Source organism: Colobus angolensis, unplaced genomic scaffold (genome assembly GCF_000951035.1).
Source record: "Colobus angolensis palliatus isolate OR3802 unplaced genomic scaffold, Cang.pa_1.0 Scaffold11, whole genome shotgun sequence".
NCBI classification, from domain to species: domain Eukaryota; kingdom Metazoa; phylum Chordata; class Mammalia; order Primates; family Cercopithecidae; genus Colobus; species Colobus angolensis.
In genome coordinates this window covers 9,141,338-9,147,897 of record NW_012112030.1, presented here as the reverse complement: position 1 = coordinate 9,147,897, position 6,560 = coordinate 9,141,338, and positions in this window count along the sequence as shown.

The window sequence follows — 6,560 nt, the reverse complement described above, 5'->3', positions numbered from 1 at the left end:
TATTTCCTGACTCTTTGTGGTCAGAAGAATCCTTGGGGGCTTGCGTTAAAAGCAGAGGTCCCTAGGCAGGGTTTCTCTACCTTGGTTGTACAGTAGAATCACCCAGGGAGCTTTTAAAACTCTGATTCCTAAGCCACACCCCAGGCCAATTAAACCAGACTCTCTGGGGCTGATACCCAGGTATTAGTAATCTTTAAAGCTCCCCAGGTGACTTCAATGTTCAGCCAAGGCTGAGAAGCACTGTTCCTGCATCTCCACCCAACCAAAAGAATCAGGCTCTCCAGGCATAGGGCCTAGAAATTAGTATTTTTAACAAGTGCCCCAGTGATTATAATAATTAAGTAAGCTGAGGAACACAGTCCTTAGAAACCTCTCTCTCCTTTTAAGGCTGCTCACCCTTTGTTTCATTTGCCAAAAAATAGGGGTAGAAAGGGCTGAGTGCCTCTCTCAGGCACTCAGATTGGGAGGGGCTGTGACGACTGTGGCTGATGGATGCCTCTGGAATTCTGTAAGGCTAATTAGTAGGGAGTCTGACAAACTGACAAATGAAACAATTTCCATTTCAAACAGAAAATGGAGAGAGATCCGATGCATTTCCTGGCTACTGGAGTAGGCAGCAAATTACAGCTGCTCCAAGGACCAAACCATTGGCCTATCCCTAAGGATTGCAGGGCCTGGGGAGAAGAAACAAGGAAGGTTGTAGGCCCATGGCCCACACTTCTCTTCCTGCCCCCATGGTCCACCCTATACCATGCAGGGCCACAGACACATGGCTGTGGTTTTAAAGCCAGGGAGTCATTATCTTACCACTTGAAGTGACACCCTGGCCCTCAAATAGCCATGTCTCCAGCCCAGATGCACACTCCAGTAGCACGGTCTACCCCTGAGAGGACAGATGCCTGAAAGAGGTCAGCAAAAGCTCTGGAATGGGTATGAGACCATTTGAGCCGCAAATTCTGGGTCTTGGGTACACAGCTTGACAGAGCACGGTGGTCTAGAAAAGGGTGACAGATATTGGCCCCAGGTGGGAACATCCTTCAGCCCAGTTGGGCTGAAGTGCATGAAGAAAGGCAAAACTAGAGGCGGGCTAGAGTAGGGCCTTCGAAATCACAGGGCCCAGGACAAGAACCCAATGGTCCAGGTCATAGGACGATCCTGCCAATGCATGCAAAGAAAGGAAGCCTCTGTGCCCAAAGACTCAACCCACTCTCCTGGAGGGGCCAGAGCTTTCCACCAAGTACTTGAACTTCTTTCTGGTAGACCTCATTCTCTGGCAGGAGGTTCACACAAGATGTGCAAGTCCTCACCACCCAAGCCTCAGAAGGGACCCAGACCCAGCTGCTCTCGTCTTCTCCTTGCCAATGGATGGATCAAGTTTTCTTCCTCTCATTCTGAATTCTCTTGACAGTATCCTCTAGATGCTTCTATTCCCCTGCTGTGTCCTGATCCAGGTGGCCCCACACCCCACCTGATTTCCTTTGCAAACTGCCTTTCTCCTCCTCAGCCAGGCTATTTCCTACAATAGACCTCTTCCTGCCTGACAGTGTCCTTCATCCTTCAAAGGTAACTATGCGCTGGGCACAGTGGCTCATGCCTGTAATCCCAGCACTTTGGGAGGCCAAGGTGGGCAGATCACCTGAAGTCAGGGGTTCAAGACCCGCCTGGCCAAGATGGTGAAACCCCATGTCTATTAAAAATACAAAAATTAGCCAGGCATGGTGGTGCGTGCCTGTAATCCCAGCTCTCAAGGGGCTGAGGCACGAGAATCACTTGAACCCAGAGGTAGAGGTTGCAGTGAGCTGAGATCACGTCACTGTACTCCAGCCTGGACAACAGAGTGAGACTCTGTCTCAAAAGAAAAAAAAAATATAAGTTATTTTTTCTTTTGAAAAAAATGTAAAAATGTAAATATGCACCTCAAGGTTCTTAGACAAGCCTACTCTCCCTTATCATTCACTGATAAGGTCAAGGTCACTGCCTTGACCTTCTCACTTTACCTTTCCTCCCATGATATAAGAAGAGGCTACTAGACAATATGCCTGATGTCTCTTATAAACAAAGCCAGAACTTACACTTTCAGATAATTGCTATTTTCAAGCTAGTGACCTGGGAGAAGGGTGCGCTTATTTCAATAACACTCTCATTGCACCAGTTGTCACTGCAGCTTCTCTTTTGAAATTGCCTCTGGAGATTGCAATATGTACTTTTGATTATGCTAGTCCTAACCAGACTCCATTCTCTGCTGTCAGGTCCACCGTTTGGAAGCAGCCTTCTCTTTTCTTTGGAGGAGAGTTGGTAAATGAAGGATACTCTGGGTAATCAAATTAAGAATTTTTAAAATGAAGGATGAGTTCTAGGAATTCCTAGGGAAATAATCCTCAATATATGAAAAAATTAAGTAAAGCGAATCTCTAGAATAGTTTTTTAAAAGATGCATCCAACATACAATGGAATATGTATAGCCATCCATGTGATATTGGGAAAGACCATGTAAAGCCATGGGAATGTAAAAGAGAGGGTGGGTAGGCTGGAGGGAACGATTCTAAAAGGAAACATGGGGATCCTGATGGAGCTGCTCAGCATATGAATGTGGTGGTAGACACATGATCTACATATGTGATAAAATTATAGACCACTTGCACACACAAGTGAACATAAATAAAACTAGGACAATCAGAAGGAAAATCTATGGATTTTCTCAATGTCAATATTCTGGTTTTTATATTATGCTACAGTTTTGTAAAATGTTACCATCAGAGGAAACTGACTTAAAAAATAACGGAGTCTCTTTGTACCATTTTATAAAACTGTATGTAACTTATAATTATCTCAGTAAAAATTGCACTTAAAAAAATACGTTTGGACCAACGGAGCCTGATTTAACTATCATTATATAAACACCATTTCTTTAATTTCAGGAAAAAATCAAATAAACTCATGCATAGAGAGATACAAATAAATGACTTAATATAATAAGTTTTAGGGACTCATTTACATTTTCATAGCAATTAGACCGTCATTTTTCTAAAGCTGACAGCATACGTTTCTTTTGAAGCAGAGGCAGGACTAGGATAAGGCCAGGGAAGCGGGGTTCTGGCCCTGAGAGCGAGTGGCTTCTTGAATTTTGTACCCTAGGAGCCTCTCTTCCCTTACCGTAGTGTAAATGCCCAACAGGTTTGTCCTGCCCACTGCACAGACAAAACCAATTCACTGTGACTGTGTTATTGCAATACAGAAAGAGTGTCATTAACACACGGCCACCAAGTGGAAGGACTGGAGTTATCACTCAAATCAGCCTCCCTGAGAACTGAGAGGCTAGCATTTTTACGGATAATCTGGTGGGCAGGGGTATGGGGAATGGGTGCTGCAACTGGTTGGGGATGAAGTCATAGGGGTGTGGAAAATGGCTCTCATGTACTGAGTTTGCCTCTGGGTGGAGCCCCAGGACGAGATGAGTCATGAGTCATGGGTCCAGGGGGGGCCAGTCAGTTGCCAGAATGCAAAGGTCTGAAACATATCTCAAAAGACTCATCTTAGGTTCTACAATAGCAATAGCAATATTATCTATAGAAGCAATTGGGGAAGTCACACGTCTTGTGACTTCTGGCCACATAGCTCCTGAGAAGTAAGTGATTACTGAAACTATGCTTACATTTTAGCAGAATTCAGGCCCTAATCTCATGGCCATTCATTAGTTTTTGGTCCCTGAGCAAGGAGAGAGTTCGTTTTAGGGAAGAATTTTTATCATCCTTGCCTTTAAGTTAAATTATAAACTAAATTTGTCCCATGGTTGGCTTGGCCTACGCCCAAAAATGAGTGAGGACAGCCAGCCTGTGAGGCTGGAAGAAAGATGGAGTCAACCAGGTCAGATTTCTCTCACTATCATGATCTTTGCAAAGGCAGCTTCACTAGTCCCAGTCCTGTTTCAAAATTTCCCTTTTTAGTGGGCTAGGGATACAGAGCGTAAAAGGAATATACACTCTCCTGACCCCAAACTCACTAAGCCAAAAGGAAAAGTTAAGCTTGGAAACTGAGTCATGCATAAAAAACTGCCTTTCTATGTGTTCCTAAACAGATCTCTCCCCACCATGTAAATTAGCAGCTTATCTTCAGGAGGATGGGATGAAAGCAGAGTAGAAATCATCCCTCCACCCACCCCAAGGCAATACATATTTGACTTCTCCCTCTACTCTACGTTTATCTTATGTGAGGGGCAGGTTTACTGACAGCAAGACGAATACATAATGGACTGTTCTTCTACTCCTCCTTTCACATGCATCATGTGGACTCAGGGAGTACTAATCAAAGCCTCAAAAGAATGTAGCCGCCGTCCTATTTGTGTACCCTGCCCTTTTTTTCTCTTTCCTCTTTTCCCTCCTGCTCCCCTTTTCCACTTTAAATACAGAAGCCCTCAAAACCTGCTTTGAAAAAAGTGTGGGCCACAGATCCTACTGTGGCTTGTGTCTCTTTTGCCTGAGCACATCCTCAACCTTGGCAAAATAAACCTCGAAATCGAGAGCTGTCTTAGATACTTCTCTGATTTGTAAGCAGCTGCCTGGGGAAGCAGGCAACTCCTGGCCTCTGACTCTGAAGGTCACGTAGACTCCATGGATTTTCTCACTGGGTTTATAGAGGAGAAGTTATCCCTGGTATAGCTACGCTTCAAGAAAGTAATAAATATTGCAATTTAAAACTCTGCTGAAATGTTTCTGTTTCTACCACGCATGGTATTCTTTATGTGCCGGGAATTTGCTAGATATGGGGAAGGCAGCAGGGAACAACAGTCTCTCCTCTCATGAAGCTTGAATCTCTTCATTTTGAGACTCTGTAATTCAATACAGAAAGTCCCTAACCTAAATGAGTTGTAGGCTGAAACAAAGCTTCTGACTTTAGGAAATTGTTTAATATCTGCTTTTTAATCTCATTTTGTCCAACTTGACAGGCTTTGATGTGCGGACCGTCAGCAGGATTGCGAAGCGTTAACAGATGGAGAGGAAGGACAGGAGTGGACAGAGCTTCCCTCCTCTTCCCTCCACAGATGGAGGGATTGATTGATATTAACCACATGGAGTTATAGGGCAGTAGGTCACCATGAGATGACAACCTAGAGCTTTGGCAGCAGGTGGACTTTGGTGTAAGTCCCAGCTCCGCCTCTTAACAGTTTCCATAAGATTTAGTTTTCTCATTTGTAACCTGGGCACAAGACTACATGCCACCCAAGGTATTTGTGACAGTCAAATCACAGGTGTACAGGTAAATCACAGACGAAAGCATTCAGCGCAGCTATGGCCATGGTAGGTGGTGAATGGACTATAGCTGCTATCATTATTACACCGAATTCCCTTGGGGTTTCAAAGCACCCTTTCACAATTGATATCCTGATATCATTGAGGAGCAGAGAACTCGTGTATCTGTCCATGATTATGCACAGTTATGTGGCAAAATAATTGGAAGGACCTTGAAGATAAGTACAACTCATAAATCTCTGATATTTTTCTCAAGTACCTCCTTCTAGGGTCTAAGCAGAACAGAGAGCTCAATAAACACTTGTGAATTTAAATTCAATTCAAAGAGTATTCATAGACCCCAAGCCTGTGCACTGAACTATTGGGGCAGAGGGTTGGGAGTTCTCTGGACCCAAAGAGAACTGTATTACTCTACAGTTCTCTTTGGGTCCAAAAGAATTAGACTGTGAACAACTAACAGTCCCTCATAGAATAATAAAATACATGTCAATATAGAGCCATGAAATGAGCTGTGAAAACAATCGCCAATTTTCAAATCCACCAATTAAACACACACTACAGTAGTATTAGCTTATTGAATGTGTATGATGTACCAGGCACTGTGTGCTAGACAATGGGCTTTCAAAAATAAACATTGATGTCATATATCACTTCGCAGAACAGCAAGAGAGACAAATGAATCATATAAGTCTAGTATAAATAGGTGCAGTGAGAGAAATACACACAGGGCACATGAGTAAGAGGAATGAGTTAGGAAGACTTCATACATGAGGTTTAAAAGATAAGTAGGAGTTTCACAGATGAAGAGGGGAGGGGCACAGTGGGCAGACATAGCTGCATGTGCTAAGTGAGGGGTGCACCCAACAGCTTGGGCCTTTGGAAAAGGGACAGGCAGATCACTACGGCTCCAGCTCAGTCTGAAAAGCAGAGAATGGTGGAATATGAGGTGGAGATGGACTGAGGATGGAGATCATGGGCACCCTATCGTGCCATGCTTAGGAACTTACGCTTTATCCTGTGAGCAGTAGAGATCACTGAAGAGCTTTAAGTAGTGACAATCACATTTACCTTTTAAAAAGACATGGAGGATGATTTGGACATGGGAGAGGAGATGAACTAGAGATGGAGAGACCAGGTTTCTGACTCTCCTGGAGCTATTGCCATGGTGACGGTAAGAGCTTGAACTAAGGCAGTCGTAAAGAAGGAAGGAAGCAAAAGAGGAAGGGAGGAGGGAGAGAGGGAAGGGAAAGAAAGGCAAGGCAAGGAAGAAGAAAGAAAGGGAAGTAAGAAGAAATAGAGAAAGGAAAGGAAAGG